This window comes from Gracilinanus agilis, chromosome 5 (genome assembly GCF_016433145.1).
Source record: "Gracilinanus agilis isolate LMUSP501 chromosome 5, AgileGrace, whole genome shotgun sequence".
Classification (NCBI taxonomy): Eukaryota; Metazoa; Chordata; class Mammalia; order Didelphimorphia; family Didelphidae; genus Gracilinanus; species Gracilinanus agilis.
The window spans coordinates 233,592,230-233,613,738 of record NC_058134.1 but is presented as its reverse complement, the minus strand read 5'-3'; the positions used below and the strand labels follow the sequence as shown (position 1 = coordinate 233,613,738).

General features: G+C 36.8%; 1 long non-coding RNA gene across 2 annotated transcripts in view; it reads left to right on the top strand.

The window, feature by feature from the left end:
* Positions 1 to 18,370, top strand: part of LOC123249281 — an 87,558-nt gene extending 69,188 nt beyond the window's left edge. For both annotated transcript variants that reach the window (XR_006506372.1, XR_006506371.1), the window contains one exon: positions 18,191 to 18,370. This is a non-coding gene — a long non-coding RNA (uncharacterized LOC123249281). The remainder of the gene's footprint in view (positions 1 to 18,190) is intronic.
* Positions 18,371 to 21,509: the final 3,139 nt, after the last annotated feature.

Below are 21,509 nucleotides of genomic sequence, written 5' to 3'. Positions count from 1 at the left end.
CTATCTTCTTTTAGAAAAAAAAAAAGAAGGAAGGAAGGAAGGAAGGAAGGAAGGAAGGAAGGAAGGAAGGAAAGAAAAAAGGGACAGGGATTTGTAGGTAGAGGACTTGGTTTCAAATTCTAGTTCTGCCACATGTACATATGTGACCTTGATCAGGTCAGTTCACCTCTCTGAATCTCAGTTCATTTTTATCTGTGAAATGAGGAAAATATACCAGATGGTCTCTGAGGTCTCTTCCAGTTCTAATTCTATGCTCAATCAATCAATGAGCATTTATAATGCCTCTGCTATGTGTTAGATACTGGTTTTGTGAAGGTAAAATTCAAATGGCCACTGTGTCAAGGACTATTCCAAGGACAATCAATCATATTCATTTAATTCATAAACATTCACTAAAGACAGAATATGTGGCAGGCACTGTACTGAGTGATGGAGATGCAAATGTAGAAATGAAACAGTTCTTATAGTCAAGTGTGAAGAATCACTCTCACTACATCTCTTTACTCAACTTTATCCCACATGGAATACACTAACCTTTTCTAAGGATTCATTCAAAGCATTTTTATTCTTCAAAGCCAAGTTCAAACCTCACCTCCTCCGTGAAGTCATTCTCAATAACTTTGAATCTCTGTGCTTTCTCTTCAGATTCTTATCTCACTTTTTTTCAGGAGTATCTATTTGGCATATCACTGCCTGGTATGGTTACTGTTTTTGTTTTTGTTTTTTTTATTTTTTACATTGATTTTATTTCCCTTGTTAGACTATAAGCTCTCTAGGGGCAAGAAGAGTCCTTTGCATTCTTATACCTCTTTCCAGTTTCCATAGTGCCTAACACCTACTCTGGGCACTGAGTAGGAATAGAGACTAGACCTATGCTTTCCTTGGTATAGAGAACTCCCAGGTAAGGAAACACCCTTGACCAGGGGTCAGCAATGTATGGCTCTCGAGCCATATCTGACTCTTTTGAGGGCCAGATATGGCTCTTTCTGCAGGAGCCATAAAGTCCATTTTTTTCAGGCACTGTTACAGGAGCGGCACTGTGAGCACTGTAAGGCTCTCACGAAATTACATTTTAAAAAATGTGGCGTTTATGGCTCTCAAAGCCAAAAAGGTTGCCGACCCCTGGGTTAGACCAATAAAAATGTGGACATTTTCTGCAACTTAGAGTATATTTGAATATTAGCGTCTTGTCAGTTGGGATTATTTCAGTAATTATATTTTCATCCTCAAGTCTTAGTACATAATAAATGCTTGTCAATTGATTAATTAGATATCAATAACCCTAAGAGGTTATGTGATGCCCAAGGTCACAAAGTATTTGTCAGTAACCTAACTTTCTATGCAAGATATTAATCTAATTCAATCTAATCCAATTTTTTAAATTAAAAGCCTACAGGGACAGCCAGGTATCACAGTACAGAGAACCAGATCTAGACTTGGAAAGACCTGGGTTCTCATCTGACCTGACGCTTCCTAGCTATATGACCCTGGGCAAGTCAGTTAGCCCCATTTACCGACCCCTTTCCCTTCTGCCTTAGAGTTGTTACTAGAACAGAAAATAAGGGGTTTTAAGAAACAATTATAAAGAACCTCCTTCTGTGCTGAGCACTATACTAGGTGATGGGGATACAGGGAATAAAAAAGAAAGAGAGATGCTGCCCTCAAAGAGTTTATAATCTAATGAGAGGAAACAACACAGAAAAGGAGGCAGGAAAGGGAGGAGGGATAGCAAGGTTATTCTTCATGGGACCATTTTGTTCCATGGAGTTAAAACCATGCTGATCAGCATATACAGGCAAATACTCCTTTCTATTTAGAGGCGGCTTTTAGTGGATGGAGTCAGGAAGACCTGAACTTGAAGCCTACCACAGATACTTACTAGCTTTGTGACCCTGAACAAATCACATAATCTTTCCCATTCTCAATTTCCTTATCTCTAAAATTGGGATAATGATAGCACACACCTCACAGGGTTCTTATGAGGACCAAATGAGATAGTACATGCAAAGCATTTTTGATATATTAATGCTAGTTATGATGATACAGATAAATACTGATGTATGTTGATAGAGATGTGTAGATTGATTGGATTTTTGAGCAACAGACTACAGTAATTCAGGAATTCTGAATCCCAACCTTTGGCTACTGGTCCTTTTGGGGGCGGCGGGGGGGGGACTCCATGTTTGCTAACAGAAAACTTGAATATTAAGGTTTTCCTACCTACTTAAAAATATTTCAGGGTACTAATGAATGGAAGGTTCTAGTCCCTAGTTCCATTAATCAGGACCTATTTATTTATTTATTGTATTTCTCATTGCATGAAATGTTTCTTCAATTCCCTGAAAAATCTAATATTGTCCAAAATGTGAAATAAATTCATGGGGGCAGATAGGTGGCTCAGTGGATTGAATCCAGATCTAGATCAAATCTAACCTCAGATACTTCCTAGCTGTGGCCCTGGGAAAGTCACTTAACCATCATTACCTAGTCCTTACTGACTCAATGATGGGAGGTAAGGGTTAAAAACAATAAAAAAAGAAAAGAATAGAAGTGCTTCACCCTAGTAAGATCAAGACTGAAAGTCTAAAACATTCTTTGGATGTTTTGGCCAAAATTATCCTAATAACATTTTTAAAACTGTCTTAATTTGCTAACACATCTTGTACAGATCTTTAATGTTTGATGTGCTTATTATTTCTCTCCTATAAAAGACATCCTGGCAGTTATTATAATTCTGTATTAGTAACTGGAATTCATTTTGTCAAAATTATTTTGTACAGAGCATTCCTATTGTTCAATCTCATCTCCAGATTGCTCACTGGATGATGCCTTATTTTAGCCTTAGTAACTTTTAAGGACCACCACTAAATTGTAAATGAATCACTGTATCAGTGGAAGAAGTATGCAAACTGATAAAGAAGCATTAAAGTCTTACTGACCAGTAGAATCTAATTAATTCTGAGAGCCATTTATTTTTGGTCTTGGATTCTTATTCTGGATGCCATGCCATAACCAGTGTTGTTTCTACTAGGTGTTAAGTTATTTTTCCACATTCTCTTCTAAGTATACAAGAGCCATAATTCCTGCCATTTAAAATGGGGACAAAGAGGAGTTATCTATTTTTCAACAATACCGGAAACAGAAAATATTTCCCAGTATCTACAAGATTTGTTGTCTCACTAACCATCAATTAGCTTCTGAACTGTTGGCTGATGGGATAGGTGTATCCACTTAATAAAACTGGCTCTTTTTCTAAGACGCTAAGGCATGTTAACTTTTTTTTTCCTTTTTGTAAATTATCTTTTCATATTTATTTTTTAACAGAAGCATTTGTTAACTACAAAACAACGTGAAGCCAAATGACTGAAGTTCATAAACTTGTCACTTCCCTGGACCGAAAATATCTTGGCAAATAAAAAAGGCATCCATTTGGGACACACTCGCTTCTCTTAAAGATAGAGATTTAGTCCATTAGTAGAATTTATTCTGCTAGACTGGCCTCCTGTAGGTTTGACTGTGGAGTAGCAGGTGTACAATTCCAAAGTGTCTTTACAAGTAGCTCAGCGGGACTTCTCTCCTGTACGTTCACAGGAGACAGCTCATCTGTTTAATCCTTATGTTTTAGTCAACCTTTCTTATTATGCAGACAGGGCCCCTATGCTCAGCTGGATTTTGACTCTCAGAATGAATTGATGGAACTCTTTGATCTTAGTAGCGTATTGCATCTGTTTCATCTTTCATCTTAATGCATGATCTTTCCAACTCAAACTTTAGTCATCTTTAAAAAAAAAAGAAACCAAAACTTCAATTTTAGTTTTCTCCTCTTTTTAGTCTTAAAAACACCTTCATTTCAGTTCTTATTTGAGGCAAAGAGAGGACAAATAACATTTCCTCGAATTGATTCATGTATTTTTCAAAATACGGTCCAGCCTCTTCAAAAGGAATAAGTGAACTGCCCATCTTGGCAATTTTTATCAATTGAGTAGAATTTCCGTAATGGACCACAGGGGAGCAAAGAGCTAGCTTAAGAAAGGCTCAGGAAAAGGTCACTGGAGGGAACATTCCTTCTAAAAATTCAAATCTAGGACCAGAGTTAGTCTATGTAGGGGACTTATCTTACTTCCTTACTTACAATACTGGGATATATAGACTCTTTCCAGCATTACTCACACCTATCTGAGCAATATTTACAACTCAATGGGTAAGTGAAGTTACAAATTATTGCCCAACAGGGATCCCAGTAAACTTAGTGATTTCTTTTTACCTCTCCTTCTGTGCTAAAAAATATTTGGTGATGCTATTTCTATTCAGATTTTAGCAAGGAAGAGGACCTTATTGACTCTTCATATGAGAGCCCAGGAGATTTTTATTTGGTGGTTAAGAGACTCATCATAAGCCATTGTTTTTGTTCTCTCTGAATCAATATTCAGTTGTAATCTTGGGTTGATAAAGTAATGCTCAAGGGTCAGTCTTTTCAATGGAACACAGAAATGTTAAAAATAATAACTATTAGTAGTCAGCATTTGTGTATCATGTTAAGGTTTGCAAAACACTTTCGAATATTATCTCATTTGATTTTCCTAACAACCCTGAAAGGTAGGTGATGTTATTATTCTCATTTTATAGTGAAGAAACATTATAATTCACAAGAGTCAGAAATCCTGTGAGTATTATCAGGAGGTCTTTCCAAAACTTAGCATCATGTCTAACACATAGAAGACACTTAATAAATGCCAGTCGACTTGTTGACTTGACTTTCCTTCCCTAAAATGAAGACAGTTGAGTTTTGTCTGTTTCTATTTTCCTAAGGATCTACCATTAATCAGATTATCTATGTAAAACAATTTAGTAACTTTCCTGAATTATTTTTAGGTGGAGACCTTATATTCTACTTTGTAATATACTTGAATACATAGAGGGTCGGTGGTGTTTTCTCTCCAAGTTCAGCTTAAATGTTAATATTTCCTTTAGAGTTTGCCTTGCCCTCTTGGGTGCTAGTGACTCTCCTACACTGTACATACATATACGTATTTTTGTTCATTCATTTAGGTTGTGTCTAACTCTTCATGATCACATTTGGTGTTTTCTTGGTGAATGTACTAGAGTGGTTTGCCACTTCCTTCTTGAACTCATTTTCCAGATTGGGAAACTGAGGCAAACAAGGTTCAATGACTAACCCAGGGTAGCACAACTAGTAAGTGTCTAAAGCCAGATTTGAACCCAGGAAGATGAATTTTTCTGACTCCAGACTTGGCACTCTATCCATTGTGCCTCCTAACAGCATACACAAATATGCCTATAATATTTATATCATATAACATATGATATATTTTATTATATAATTATAACAATTAGAAATATGTATAATATATACCATATGTATTTATATATAATCGTGTGTATATATATATATATCCCCCTTTGTATCCTTTGTGGCTGGCACAGGAAGTGAATAAGTACTTGTTGATTGATTGACTGACTTGGAATGGCATATTTAAATGCAGTAAAGTATAACTCCAGTGTTTCTCAGAGGATGAGGATTCTGGTACTCAGTGCCAGTCAGCTAACAGTTAAAGACAAAACTGTGTGGACAATCAAAGAATACCAAACTCTGTGGTCATCTAATAACCTTATCTGACATTATTAAAAATTTAAATTGACTATATGCTAACAAAATCTTAATTTTAACAGAAAGGAAATATTTGTTGTGGATGCAGTCATCATTTCAAAATCAGCAAAGGTCAAAATAAGCAAAAATTAGAAGAAAGGCTAAAGATGGAAAGACGTTTTATTTGAATATAGCAGTTCCAGCTTGACCCGTTTAAACAAGTTCTCAGATCCAAAATGTCGGAAGGAGACAAAAAATAAAATCATTAACTCTGATATCATTTTGAAGAGAAATTTAATTTACAGAAAATAGTTGCTACTATAAAGAAACTGAATAAGCCAGAAACCACCTTGGCCAGCAAACACCTAATCATTTTGCCAGGTGATGAGAAATATTAGTTAAGGGAAATGTGTGCGTTTAGATTATGAGAACATTGTAGGAGTCAATATGAAGGACTGTTAAGAACACAACTGCCACTTAAAACACTCAAAAACAATTAAGGAAATAATCCTGCTGAGAATTTGGCAAGAAGTCCAGCTAAACCAGACAGTCCTGAAAGTCCGTGTAGGAGAAACTGGAAAGACAGTAACTGGTGACTTTGAAATAGAACAGATCTGTTGCTTTTCAGTAGTCATCTATTCTCATGACTAATATCAGCAAAATACTAGATAAACCATCTAATAAAGTGGATAGAGCATTTAAGAATAGAAAAATAATTGCATAGTGGTTAGGGCACTGGTCATAAAGGAAGGCAGACCAGGGTTCAAATCTCACTTCATAATTTTTACTTGTTTGATGCTGGGAAAGTAACTTAAACTCTTAGTCTCCTCATCTTAAAGATGAGGAGGTGGGACTCATTGTCTCTTTCAGTTCTAAATATTTTATTTATAATCTTATGATAATGTGAAGTGAGGAAGAACAACCGGTCTCAACTAAATGTATTCTAAAGAATTTGTGATTTCATGTATCTGGATATTCTCTCCAGTAATGGAAATCCTATCCTATTCATGCCTGTTAATCCTTTGTGACTCTTGACCATGTCCTCCCAGAAGTTCACTAAAATAGGTGCACCCAAAATGCTGGAGACTTTCTATATTTTCTCTTGGCTTTGAGAGGGTACAATCAGAGCTGGACTGTCCATCAGATATCTCTTCCTCTTGCCATATGATTAGCTCATCTTATTCTTTCATATGCATCTATGATGGCTTCCTTCATTTGACTTCTCTATTATAACCCCTTGTCAGAAATGCTCTGCCACCTGTTTACCCTTGCCATGTACCTTTCCATTTCTCTCTCTGGCAGTTTCAGTCTTTTAGAGACTATTACATTCCATAACTCACTGTCATTTGCCAGAAATATTGTACTAACATGGAGGATTTTGTTTCAAATAGAAGCTCAAGGACATCAGAAGAAGTTGGCAATTTCCCAAATTGAGTCTAACTTATTCCCCTCTTATTTCACACACATACCCCACAATAATGGATGATATCTCTAGGTGGTCCATTCAACTACACAGCTTACTTGGACAAGAGGCATTCTTCTTTATAACATCCAACTTGAATTTTTTTAATCTCTATATTAGGATGAATAAAGTGGGTAGAGAATTTAAGACCCCACCCCTGTTTTGCCATATATCAATTTTTAAAGAGCATTAGACTTTGTAGAAGGTGGAAATAGAATTAAAGAAATCACTGAAAACATGGCTGCCTGGAAGATGGTGAACTTGTCATTTATTGAGAATGAGACAGTTGCATAGCCAGAGAACCACATTGGTTCTGCTGAAATAATACAATAATGAAAGAGAGATGTCTAGGAGATAAAGCTTATCCTCTTTAGAACATATGGAAAGACATATGTCTTCCCACAAGACTAGCACGACTCAGAAATTGTGTAGTTCAGTCCTGAACCAGGTGAGTTTTTTTTTTAAACTTTTTTTTTAAGTTAAAAAGGAAAGTTTAACTTTCCTTCCTTCCTCAGGGAAACGAGTTCACAGTTCATAGTCTTGGTCTCTAACTTCAATTTCAACATTCACTGTGGGGTTCATTCAGTGCCTTGTGATTTCATTTATCTGGCCCTGGAGTCTTGAATTCTTTTAAATCCTTATATATTCTCCTACCATTTACTTTAGTTTCCTCACCACCATTTTCCCCCTACTTGTCATTGATTCAAAAGAGTTCTCCTTGATCGAAAAGAAAGTTGAAAAAAAAATAAAGAGGAGACATCATAATCCTTGCCTACAAATGTCCATAGAATCAATGGAAGCCTATGGAAGAAGAAAATTGAGGAACAGAGAGAAATGGAGTGAATTATCCAAGGTTGTACAAGTAATAAGGAACAGAAGCAGGATTTTCTTTTTTTTTTTAAATTCAGATTTTCTTGATTCAGATTTATTGTTTTTCCCACTGACTGAATAGTCTGAGTTAATTTCTTTAAGTATTAACTCATTTGATCTCTTTGCTGTCCATTGGACTCTCAAAAGTCTTCTTTAGCACCATAATTCAAAGGAGATGATTTTGTGGCCTTCAACTTTCCTTATAATCCAACTCTCACACCTATATTTACTGGAAAAAACAAAGCTTTGATTCTGTGGACATTTGTAGGCAAGGGTTATGATGTCTCTTCTTTTTAGCATAATGTCCATATTTGTCATAGCTTTCCTTCCAAGGAACAAATGCCTTTTAATTTCATGGCTATGGCTATTGTTAGTATTATTTTTTCTGGACCTTCTAAGATGAGAAAAGTACCTACCTGTGTTTGAGGCCAAAGAGTTTTCTACTGGTGCCCAAGCCATTTTTCCAACCTAGCTTCTTTTTTCTTCTTCTTCTTCTTCTTCTTTTTTTTAAACAAGTCCTGTGATTTTATTGATATAAAGGATTCCCAGTAAGGAAACTCCATCTATCAATTCATATCAGCATTTTCCCCTACTCTTTAGATGTTTAGAAAATTGCTTGAGATATTAAAAGGTAATAGGACTTGTCTAGAGTCACATAGACCGTGTCTATCAGAGGTGGAGCTTGAACCTAGGAGGAGGTTGAATTCAGTAGCCTCTGAAATCTCTTCTAATTCTCTAAAGTCCTGTCTCCTTACTATTCTTACATGTTTATGTATATATGTCTATATAATATATGTCTATGTATATGAATATAAATATATTATCTATAGAAATATAATCTATAGAAATTATCTATAGAAATATCTATAGAAGTATCTAAATATGAAAAACAGACTAAGTGGTAATTCCTGTATGATTAAAAAGGATAAAGTATAAGGCCTCTTTAAGTGTCAGTAAAAATTACCTTTTTTTGTTTATAATAGAGATGTAATTTCATTGATATCATGATCCCTCAGTGAGTAAACTCCCTCTGCTTATGCAGGTTAATATCCACTCTGCAACGCACATTCTTAGAGAGTTGGCTGGGATGCTAAAAGGTTAAGCGACTTGCCCAAGATCATAGAGTAATTTATTGCTCAATGACTTTTTTCATGCTTGAAATGCATTTTGTTTTTCATTAAATTAGCTTCACAACAATCAAATGAATTGATTAACTTTTTAAAAATCATCATCCAAGATTTTATTTTCAATTTGAAGATTCTAATGGTTGTGTGAAAATGGAGAAATGGACACATTTCTAAAATTGCAGGGAGTTGAGGCATTAGCTTTTACTAAAGACAGACCATTTCCTCTGGCTAATTATGTCTTTAAAATGAAAAATATCAGACTGGTGGTGTTGAAAACAATTGGTAACAATTATTTAGGCACTTGAGCTACCCACTTGTCAAAGGATGGTGAAATGGATTTTAATCATGCCTTGTTTCACTTTGGGGTAAACCAAATGAATATGGATCACAAATGCCTTTGTGTTGTGATAAAAAAAAAAGAGAGAATAGGAGCTATTCTTTGAATTTTGGGGGGGACTGAAACTCCATTTTCATTACTCAAAATTTCATTGTCTTTCTACAAGGGCATTGGAATTATATACTTATAGTAGGAAGAGACCTTGTTCTATCTCTGGAATTAGAAGACCCAGGTTCATTACCCCTCCCTCCATGTAAAACCTTCAATAGGGCATTTTTTTCCCAAACCTCAATTTCTTCTCGTTGTTCAGTTCTCTCTCTTATTTTATAGCCCCATTTAGGGTTTTCTTGGCAAAGATAGTTTGCCATTTCCTTCTCCAGTTCATTTTATAGATGAGGAAATTGAGGCAAACAGGGTGAAATGACTTACCCAGGGTCACAGAGCTAGTAAGTATCTGAACTCAGGAAGATGAGCCTTCTTGACTCCAGGGTTGGTGCTCTATCCACTGTGCCACCTAGCTGCCTGATTTTCGTACCTGTCAAAATGAGGGGATCAGAATAAATATCTTCAGAGGCCTGTCTCAACTCAAGATCTGTGATCCATGATACTCAGAGTGTGACTTAACAAGTCATTCTCTGAACCTTTCTCTTCTCATATATGAAATGATGGAATTGGTCTGAGGCCACTTTAACCCTAGATCCATAATCTTATTTGTTATTCAGTCATTTTTAGTCATGCCTGACTCTTGTGATGTCATTTGGGGTTCTCTTGGCAGAGACATTGGAATTGTTTGCCATTTTCATATCCAGCTCATTTTATAGATGAGGAAACTAGAGCAAATAGGGTTAAGTGACTTGTTCAGGGTCACACAGCTAGGAACTATCTAAGGCCAGATTTGAACTCAGGAAAATGGGTTTTCCTGACTTCAGGCCCAGCAATGGAGACATAATTCTATAGCATTTCTTCTAAATTAACCCATATTTGTGACTGTTGCCATTAATTCCTCAAATCCTATCAGATTAAAGGGGCAGAGTAACTGATCTATTTATAATCAGCCATAAGTTTTAAGTTGGGAAGAGACCTTCAATTAGGAAATGAAAAAGTAAAATCTCATTAAGAAGTGACTTGCCCACAATCTCATAGATATTTCAAGTGGCAGATCTGGGATTTGAACCCACAGTCTTCGTACTTAAAATCTCATACTCTTTCCATTTTAGAGAAGAAATAGGTCGTTTAGCCTGGGCCCATATCTTAGATAGACTCATTAATTCCAGAATTGTAAAATATGGCTTTTTTTACAGAGAGATGAGTGTAAGAGAGAGGGAAGAAGAAAACTGAAACATTTCTTGAGAAATCCAATTCGAGACTTGTTATTTATTGTGCTTTCCTCTGGTTTATCTCTGCAGAAGGTTATTTTTACCTTCTGGAAATTCTGCTATAGCACACAGCCCCATTCCTCTCTACCATCACCACTTACTGTTCATTAGTGTTGTTCATTTCATTACGATATTTGCCTTGGAAAAGTAGAACATTTAGCAAATGGAAAGAACTATTTGTTATCCCTTCCTGCAAACATAGATCATTGCTTGATGTTGTTTAAAATGAGTGAAGATGGCTATGCTGTCCCCTCCCTTCTTTGTCATCTTTTGATAGTGTTTGCTTATATGGGGAGAAGAGATATTTCCTAAAATGGGATTTTTAAATTTTATTTTGATAAATGAATGAATCCAAAAATTTTAGATAAATAATTTAAGGGAAAATAAGGTCCACCAAATGTGTATTTTAAGGAAGAAGTGAAATCTTAATGTTCTTTGAAGAAGACCAAATGAATCTTTTAAAATATATGTTAAGTATCTCATTAAGATGCAGTGTTACATAGTAGAAAGCCATTGATGCCAGGAAGAGCTGGGTTCATTTTGGTTCATACCTCTGACACATACTGGTTGTGCCACCATATGCAAGTCATTCAATCTCCTAGTGCTCCAGGCAATTCTCTAAAATGGTAAAGTGCAAAACAGAGACTCATCGGCATTGGTTCCTCATCTCTGCTAATGAAACTGTAAGACTACTATAAAAAAAAAATAGGTCAATAGATTCAGAGATTTGCAACTAGAAAGGACCTTAAAATCCAGTGAGTTCAGCCCTCTGGTTTTATATGAGAAAGCTGAAACCCAGAGTGGTCCTTCAACATCTCACACATAACAAGGAACAGAGCTGATATTTAAATATAAGTCTTCCTTCTCTAAATCTAGTCTTCCCCCACCCACGAGCCCTTATTTTACAGATGATGAAATATAGACTGAGGACTCTTGAGAAGTTAATTGACTTGCCCAAAGTCACACAGACAGTAAGTGACAGAACCAATTGGATTTGGAAGGAACCTTAAAAGCCATAGAGAATCCAGCACCCATATTTTTTGTTATGCAGTCATTTCAGTTGTGTCTCATTTGGAATTTTCTTAGAAAAGATACTGGAGTGGCTTGCTTTTTTTTTCACAGCTACTTTTACAGATGAGGAAACTGAGGAAAACAAGGTTAAGGAACTTGCTCACTTGTTTCAGTGATGTCCATTCTATGTGACTCCATTTTAGTTTTTTGGTGTTTTTGTTTTTTTGGGTTTTTTTGGCAAAAATACTGGAGTGGTTTGCCATTTCCAGCCACAGCTCATTTTACAGATGAGGAAACTGAGACAAATGTGGTTAAGTTATTTGTTCAATTGTTTCAGTGATGTGCAGCTCTTTGTGTCTCCATTTGGGGTTTTCTTGGCAAAGATACTGGAGTGATTTGCCATTTCCTTGCCCAGGTTATTTTACATATAAAGAAACTGAAGCAAAGGGAGTTAAGTGACCCTTATTTTATAGATGCGAAATCTGAAGTGTATAGAGGTTCCATGAGATCACACAGGTAGAAAGTGGTTAAGATGGGATTCTAACCCAGGACCTGTGCCTCCTCATCCTGACTTCTTCCCACTGAATCATGAAACTTTTTTGTCATCTTCATCAGCTAACGAATCGTGTTAGGTCCTTAGCTAGATAAATTACTCCTTCCTAGAGTGAAAGACCCTTCGAACTGGGAGAGATCTTAGAGAGCAAACAGCCCGTGCTCTTCAATGGAGGAGAAGACAGGTTCAGAGAACTGAGGTGACTTCCCCAAGGTTACACGCCTAATTAGGAGCAGAGCCCAGCCTAAAACACAGCTGGCCATGGCTCCTCCTTAGCAAATGATCTGCCGACTCTACCACAGAGATACTTAGTCACTGCCATATGGGAATGCCAGCTTAAAGTCAGGCACAATGATACAGTCAGGCATGAATGGGAGCTAAAGAAGCAAGATGGAAAAACAAAGCCGGTGTAGGAACAGACGGCGAAGTGCCACCTTCCTAAACATGTCAAAGCCCGGCAACACCCAGCCTTCTCTTACCTTTCCAGTCTTCCTACAACTTACTAATGAGGGCTACCGGCGTCCTGGCTGCTCCATCAGGCTCTCACTTCTGGTCACTCTCTCTGGCTGTCCCTCATGGCTCCTCCATTCTGACTCCTGCCCTCACTGGCTTCCTTTAAGTCCCAACTAAAATCCTGTATCCTGCAGGAAGCCTTCTTTCACCTCTCTTAATTCTGCTGCCTTCATTCTGTTAATGCTTACCCATCCTGTAGATGGTTTGCTTTGTGTATATTTGGTTTGAAGGTTCTCCTTCCCCCGTGAGATTGCAAACTCCTGGAGAGCAGGGAGTATCTTATCCCAGGCGCCCAGGGGGTGCATAATAAATGTACGTTGAATTGAATTGAAGAGTAAGTGCACAAGCTGAGTGTATTATTTGTAGGAGTGACTCTAGTATAAGGAACCATTTACTTCTGATCCATCTAGGAAGGCTTCATGAAGAAGATGGGTTAAGAATGAATTAAACGGGGGGGCAGCTGGGTGGCTCTGTGGATGGAGAGCCAAGCCCAGAGAAGGGAGGTCCTGGGTTGGCCTCAGATACTTCCTAGCTCTGTGACCCTGGGCAAGTCACTTAACCCCCATAGCCTAGCCCTTACCACTCTTCTACCTTGGAACTAATACACAGTATTGATTCTAAGATGGAAGGTGAGGGTTTAATTAAAAATATATATTATTTTAAAAAGAATCAATTAAACTATGAAGAAGTAAGAGTGTCTGAATGGAGAAAAATGGGCCAAGAAAGAAGACAGATTTAGATAGAGGGTGCTTTTTTACTTTATTGAAACAGTCTCAAAGGCAGTAGAAGGAAGCTGGGCAGACAAATAGTTGAAGCATTGGTGAACCTGCCAAAGGATTTTAGATTAAGAGATAACAGGGACCCTGAAGATCTCTTGTCTTTTTTTTTAAGCCTTTACCTTCCATCTTAGAATCAATACTGTGTATTGGTTCTAAGGCAGAAGAGTGCTAAGGGCTGGGTAATGGGAGAGAAATGACCTGCCCAGTGTCACACAAGGTCTCCTGTCTTATCATTTTATAGATAAGGGAACTCAGCCCCAGAGAAGCAAAGTAAATTGCCTAAAGGGTCACAGGGTGAGCCTTTTGCAGAACTGAAATTTGAATACAAGCCCTCAGACTACATAAACCCTGCTACTGAATAATGGGATCAAATGTGGACATTGAAGGAAAAGAAATAGACACTTCCACGTTCTTTTAACAAATGTCTTAAAGCAAAAGTTGAGCATTTCAGACCCCAAACTAGCATCCCCTAAGGTACAGAGAGTATCCATACCCTTAATTTCCAAAGAGATCATCTATCTTTAATTATATATATATATATATATATATATATATATATATATATATATATATATATATATATATATATATATATATCTTTTTGCAATCCTCCAAGTATGCTACAGATGCTTGCTGCCTAGTTATTTGTGTCTGTCCTGGTTCCCTTTAGCTAGATGCTAAAGCCTAAAGAGTGATTCAAAGAATGATATATCAAATAAGTTTCATTGTATTACAAAGGAAATAAATTCTGTTGAAAAGCAGTTAGAAGGGACACCAGGTCTGGGGCATAGAAGGCATAGATTCAAATCTGGCCTCAGCTACTTCCTAGTTGTGTGACCCTGAGTGAGTCACTTAATCCCAATTTCCTAGCCTTGGCTGCTCTTCTGTCTTAAAAGTGATACAAAGACAGAGGTAAGGACTAAAACCAAAAGGCACTTTTAAAAACATTTTAAACAGTTCATAGTCTACAAATTAAGAGCCACTTTCCTAATGGTATGTCGCCATCTGCAGAATATTTCTTAACCCTTTCTTGTACCTCTTAAATTTCCAAATATTTCCAATGTTTGCATAAGTGTGCTTGGACAGTCATGGCCTGGAAAATCATTATATGTGGAATATTCAAGTGCTCCAGGGAATCTGGGTTCTCACTAGTATGTATATGCCATGCAGTGACACAGATCTCAATCCATTCATTATGGCCCACTTGGTGCAACTCCAGTTTTATGTCCTCTCCTAAATTTACTTTCGGGGGTCCACCCCATACCTTCTTTTTATTCTGAAACCGTAAGGATGCCAGTTGGGCACCTGGAGCGTCTGATGGTTATTCCACGCTCGCACAATGTGGCAAGCATGTATATTTTTTCTTCCCAATTACACATTTATTTAATAACACCCTTCACTCCATTTTCTAGCAGTAGTTTCTCAATCATTCTCTGATGTTGCTTGCTTTTTCCCTTTGTAAACCATGAAATGCTCTACAGATTCAAGTTATTTCTTGATAATGGCTTTGTGGTTGCTCTGTGGAATGGGCATGGTTTGAGACAAGAGCAGTAAGAGATGCAGCTTTCTTTGCCAGTTGGGATTAGCTGACTGTTAGAAGATAATCCAGTTTGGAGGATGAGGCCCGCCAAGGCACAGGTGTCAAAGGAAAGACTCATCTTTGTGCTTGTGCCTGACACATAGTTGGGATTATAGGTCTGCCCACTCACACAACTACCCACCTGCACCTGGTAGTACAGCTTCTGGACAGATGCCGCCAGTTTCTCCCTAGTGGTGTGAACAGTTACCTAGAAGTCAAAACTAACCTTCAGTTAAAAAAATGGTCATTTGTATTTGAAGTCACATTTCCCATTCTTGTCTGTGCAGGAACAAAAAATCCATTTATTCCAAGTTTGGGGAATTACTTTCATCTCCTGTATCAAAACATTGTTCATTCTTGCCTTACCTCCCATTGCTAAGTTTAATATAATGAATTTGCGAGCTCTGTTATTGATATGAAAGACATACGATACACACCAGGAATATAGCTTATCCTAAACAGATATTGGTAGAAATGTCATAGGCTTCATTTTTCAGTTGACATGGTTTTTGAGTTTGGATTGATTTATGAATAGCCAAGCAATGAATGCTGTTCAAACACAGAATTTGAAATCTAAAGAGAATTCTTTATTTCAAATACTTTGGGGCTCTTAACCAATGCCTTTTCAATTTGAGGAGTTTTCATTATAGAAATGTTGAATGACACCCTACAACCAGAGTTATTGTGTCAAGCTTTCTGATTCCTAAAGGAGTTTTGTTTTGATATGATTTCATTTTAATGTATGATCCAATGAGCTTGGATATGAATGGCCCAGACAGGGAAATCAGGTGTGGTATTAGAAACTGCTTTATAGATGATTCTATATAAATAAGATAAATAAAGCCATTTATACTATTCTTGGACTGGAGTGACATCTTCCAAAGTGCTTGTACTCTCAGGATTCTCTTGATTTCTTGCCTTCCTTTTCTTATGGAAATCAGACTCCTTTCCCAAGGTCCACAATTAATTTGAATGGCGATGATGGTTTGATTTACAAATTCTCAGTGGGTTTTAAGTTGGGGAAAGTCAGTCTTGACTATTGTTCTTTCTCTCCACCAACTTGTTATAGTCAGGATCCAGGGTGACTTTTTTATTTCCATCTGAAGAAACTGTTACTAGGAAAAAATGGTCTACCCTATGGCCGTGAAGGTAGAGTTTCCAAGATTCTCTTCCATTATACCTGTACCTCTTTTGGGGGATGGGGAGAGGAATATCACTAATTTATAGTCTAAAACAGTTGTTTTGGGTCCCCTGAAAGTTTGTGACTTGCCCAAGGTCACACAATTAATAAGTATTAGAGGCAGAATTTGAACCCATCTTCCTGACTTCAAGGTCAACTTTCAATCAGCTATAGCACACTACCTTTCTAGTTCTATAATCAGTTCACTTGGCTATCTATCCATTTAGCACCTAATGCTTTCAAAAAAGGGTGAGAGTGGAAAGTATTACATAGACTTTAGGATGCTGTGTTAAAATCATAGCTGATGACTGACTTCCTTGGATGAAAATAAATTATAAATCTAGAAAATATGTATATACTACATGTCATCATTTAATTTAGTAAGGTAGGTCATTGTCATTTTCATAGTTATAGATGATCATTTTGACTCCTTTGGGGTCCAAAATGGATTTAATGCTTATATAATTTGCAAAATGGTTCTTTCAAAGGAAACCATAAGGCATGATTTCATTTTTAACTGATTAGTATTAGGCAGTCTTAGAAAGTGCTACCAATTAATTTGCTAATGAATAAAATTCTCCCTGTCACATTTTACATCCTTCCCCAATACTTTAGAGCTCCACAGTTTAATCCTTTTATTCTGTTGTCATTTGATCATTGATCTATGTAATGCAACTGCTCTCTTCTGCAGGGACAAATAAGTGAATCAAGCCAATTATTATTTTTAAAATCAACCAAACTACTTATAGATGCATCATATACACAAAGTATCTCTTTGGTAGCCTGAGGATTTTTTTTACATTGTTATTTAAACCGTACAGAGAAGTGGTTATAATAGTAACCAAAAATCTTTTCACTCATTCCTGTAGGCTTCATTGTTTTTTGTTTTACTGGGGGAAAGGAGGGAGTGAGTGTCTTGGACCTAGGATCCTATCATGTCCAATAATAGACTAACGAAAAAGAGTGAAATAAAATAATACTATTAGAAGCAGACTGTTGATTAACTTTGCAAATTTAGCTGGGATGGCCAAATTTGTTTCATATCGTATTGCTTATTTATACAATTTGGGCTTTCACGCAAGGATGGATTCCAAGAATTGGAATTTATAGACTATCTATCCAGATGAAAAAGGAGAGGTAGAGACAATCCTATAATGTCTGATAACAGCTTCTATGAACTGAATTAAGGCTACCCAACTGTGAAGTGAGGTCTCTTGGGTACCAACTTCTCCACATATTTGTGTGTGTGTATGTGTGTGTGTGTGTGTGTGTGTGTGTGTAAGTGTGTGTGCATGTGTGCCAGGAAGAGGAGAAGGAAATTGAAATGACCAACCCATTTTTAAAAAGAGAAATCTTTAAAATGATACTCCAATGTGTTGACATATCTCACATCCTTTAATAATTAGTTCAGGTCAGAGTCTCCATTGCAACTTTGCATATGTGTTAGGGTCCTAACTAAAAGCCCTAAGAACTTATGCCTGAGATATGGATGTGTTCTTGGTCCCAAATCAATCTTGTCACTCCTCAAAAAGCAATGAAAGATAATAAGTACCATTCACCGGATTGCCTTCCTGCGCTGAGACAGCTGGTGACGCTTGTCTTCCTGATAACCAGGAGTTTCAGATCTAAGGCAGGGATAAAGAAAAGCTCGGGAGCTCGCTGAATCTAAATTTGACAGTCGATGGCTGTGTAGAGGGTCAGAAGGGATAGAATCTGTGACACGTATGAGAAAGGAACAAAATTTATCTGCTCTGGTTGCAATGATTAGATGTCGCGTTGTCTGGCTGTCTTACAGTGGGTGACGGATCGCATCCCGCCAGCTGGCTAATATCGTAATTAACAAAGTTGCAACCACATCGGAGAAGTTTAATCGAAAAATTTGCCGGCAGTATGATGGCATTGTCACAGAGATCACAAGCTAGGCAGATGAGACTTTCATTCTGGGAGAAGGCAAGCTGAGGACGTCTGAACTTGGCCAGCCTAAGGTATGTTTCATCGATCATCATTCTCTTTGGTTCAGATATGTTTCTGGTGGCTTGGTAGAATTTGGGGTGTCTCTCTCTTTTTCTCTTTTTCTCTTTTTCTCTTTCTTTTTTTTTTCCTGGATGTTCTATGAAATCAACTCTAAATTTCTAGAGTGATTGTGGCATAGCTTCACATTGATTTGGGTATTAGCATAAAAATCAAGCAAGAACTATTTTAAAAGAAGGAAAGATGGGGATTCAGAAATTGGCTTGAGAAGTCTTCCTTTCTGGGTTTGAAATCTAAACAGTTATTTCAATGTTAATTTAATGGCTTATCTTTATTAACCTTCCAATTTAAAACCTAATTCTATTTCAAAGGGCTTTCACATTGGGCATTAATCAGTTTACCTCAATAGCATGTATAAAAAGCACAAGCCGAATTGTTTCCTATTGTGTCAGCCTAGTTAGAGGGGAAAACGGTGTGGTTTTAGGTATCTTGTAGCAATTCTATTTTATTCCTACAAAAATCCCAGTTTGGCTAAAAGAGAAGAAAGGAAGCCTAGTCTTGACTTGACAGCTTCATCAGCCTTAAACATGAATGGGAAAAACAGTCACCTAAGCTTGTCACAAATTTTATACATGCCTGTGTTTCTGCAAATTATTCGTCCTTTTAAAATGCCTTCCAGCATTAAAAGACCCTTGGCACCTTTTTAGATGAAGATGCTTTGCCAGGTTGTACAGGCAGCCTCTGGAGCCCCCACCCAAACTGTAACCTCCCCAGGTTGCTAATGAGTGTGAATATATTGACAAGAGGTAGGTGTGTGCTTGTGTGTGCAAGGATGTGTGTGCATGGTGGGCAGCCTCGGAGGATGAAAACGAGGAGCCCAGAAAATCCTGGGAGTAGAAGAACCAGTTTATTTATGCTATGTCAAAATGCTGTTGTAAAGCAAGGCAATCAATTTGTAATATAAATGGAGTAGCCTGTTTGGCCCTTCCACTTTTACTCAGGGGTTACCAAGGCCACTAGATCATAGCTAAGAGGAGTCATTTATCTCTTGCCCCGTCCTATTTATCTTCTGGTGCAAGAACTGCTTTTAAACATCAGTATACATAGTTTTGGAAGCAATCTCGTGCATGGCACTTACATTTTTAATGAGTCCACGATGACCTTTCCAATTGGTCTTTTACTTGATCTTGAAAATATCAAGGAAATAAAATGCTGAATAAACATGATTTAAAAGGAATGTTGGACCATTAAGTTTCGTTTTTTATCAAGACACAAAATGACTCATTTTTAGGGGTCATTTTGTTCTGTGCTTTACTTAGTTTTCCTTTAAAAGGATCATAATAGGGTTTACTTTTAGGGTCTGAGAGATTTTTAAATAATATTAATTAAAATTCTATTTAAAATTTTACTTCTAATTTGACCATTTTGCAGGAAAATTTAGTTCAGCCATGTCATTTTGGATTCATATTGAAAGCTGAAAATGACTAGATGCATTTTTTTTTACTCTATACTGGCTACTCCTTAAAAGACTTTATTATTCTCTGGTGAAAATCTGTGTCTTCTTCATTTTTATATTCTCTTCATTACCTGGGATGATGTATTGTCCATATTAGACTTGCAAAAAATACCTTGTGAATGAATGAATGGGTGGATGGATGGATGGATGGACTTATCTTGGTCTTCCAACTATTGTTCAAAGGCAATATGTATTTTATTTTCAAAATCAACTTTTTTGTATGAATCATGTACTGAATAGAACAGCCTCACTGTGAACAAAAGAAAAGATTAAGTGACTAAAATAATATATTGTTGTTTTAACCCAAACCTCCATAGTATTTTGTGTAATCGAGAGTCTTTATTGTTAGAACTCCCTTGAAGTAGCAGAGGTCGGTGCGGATTAGAAAGGACCATGAAAGCAGTTCACAGCAGAAGCGCTTGGTCTTTAACGGGATTATCTCCTGAGATGTGTAGAAATGAACTCTTGTCAGAGTTTCAATGGAATTAATATTTTTAGTAAAATGTTAATAGTGAATGTGCTAATGTAAAGAGTTAGAAGATTAGTGATGCATAATGAAAGTAATGCATTCTTTTGCATGAAAATAGGAATATAATAAATGTCCTTCAGGTGATTGAAGCTGCAGTAATTTTATTGAAGATTAAAGTTTGATTGACCTTTGTTAGGGTGATTAACCCTTCTGAAATTAAAAGCCCGGATGAAATTATTCTGTTCAATTTAAATGCAAACATTGCAAAAGTGGTGTGCCATTCAAATAATAATAATAATAATAATAATAAAACCCTCTTCTAATTTTCATCTTCATGTCTCAGAGAAATGCTATTATGGAAAGAGCCTGATTTAGCTCTGGCCAAACTGTTTCAGTGGCAAAGGAAACTAATGAAATGCATAGGTGATTGGGGCGTCTTGGGATTCCAGAAAGGGGGTTGAAGGAGAGGGAAAGAATGAATGAAAGAAAGCTTTAGAAACAGAAGGTAGATGTGATTGATGGGAAAAAAAGTCCAGGAGTCGTTTTTGAAGAGTTAAGGTAGGAATAGCATGGATTAACCCAGTACCAATCATTTAATGCTGCTTCTTTGCATGAATCTGGAATAATAGATGAGAATGTGTCATTGGTGGTTCAGTCTCTAAGAAGCCATCTTCAAAACACAATGATTTCCACTGTCTGGAAATAAATATCCCCGATCTTTGATCTCATATGGCTGTATTGACTACTTTAATTAAGCACAGAAGTGTTGAGATTGGCACCATATTCATTTATACTCTAATGGTTTGGTTTTATTTCTCTTCGTTGCACTTTCTCGAATCCTTTGTCAAAAGTGAAATATCCACATTGATTCAAAAACTATATGGCTTGTTCATATTTTATTAGATTCTTTTATGACCAAGTCAGAGAATATTTTTATGCTCTTAGAGTCTCCACACACAAGGAAAGAGTCATCTTTTATGTGTCTGCGGACTATTAAAATGATAATAAATGTCCTCTTCATTCCATACATGTAATGTATTTCTCTTTTTTCATCAAAGAGCTCACATCGAATCTGTCAAGGTAGGAAAGTCCAAGGCATTGTAAAAGAAAAATTAAGGAGCCCGAGGTGTGAGACTTGATTTTTGCCTAGTCTTTTCA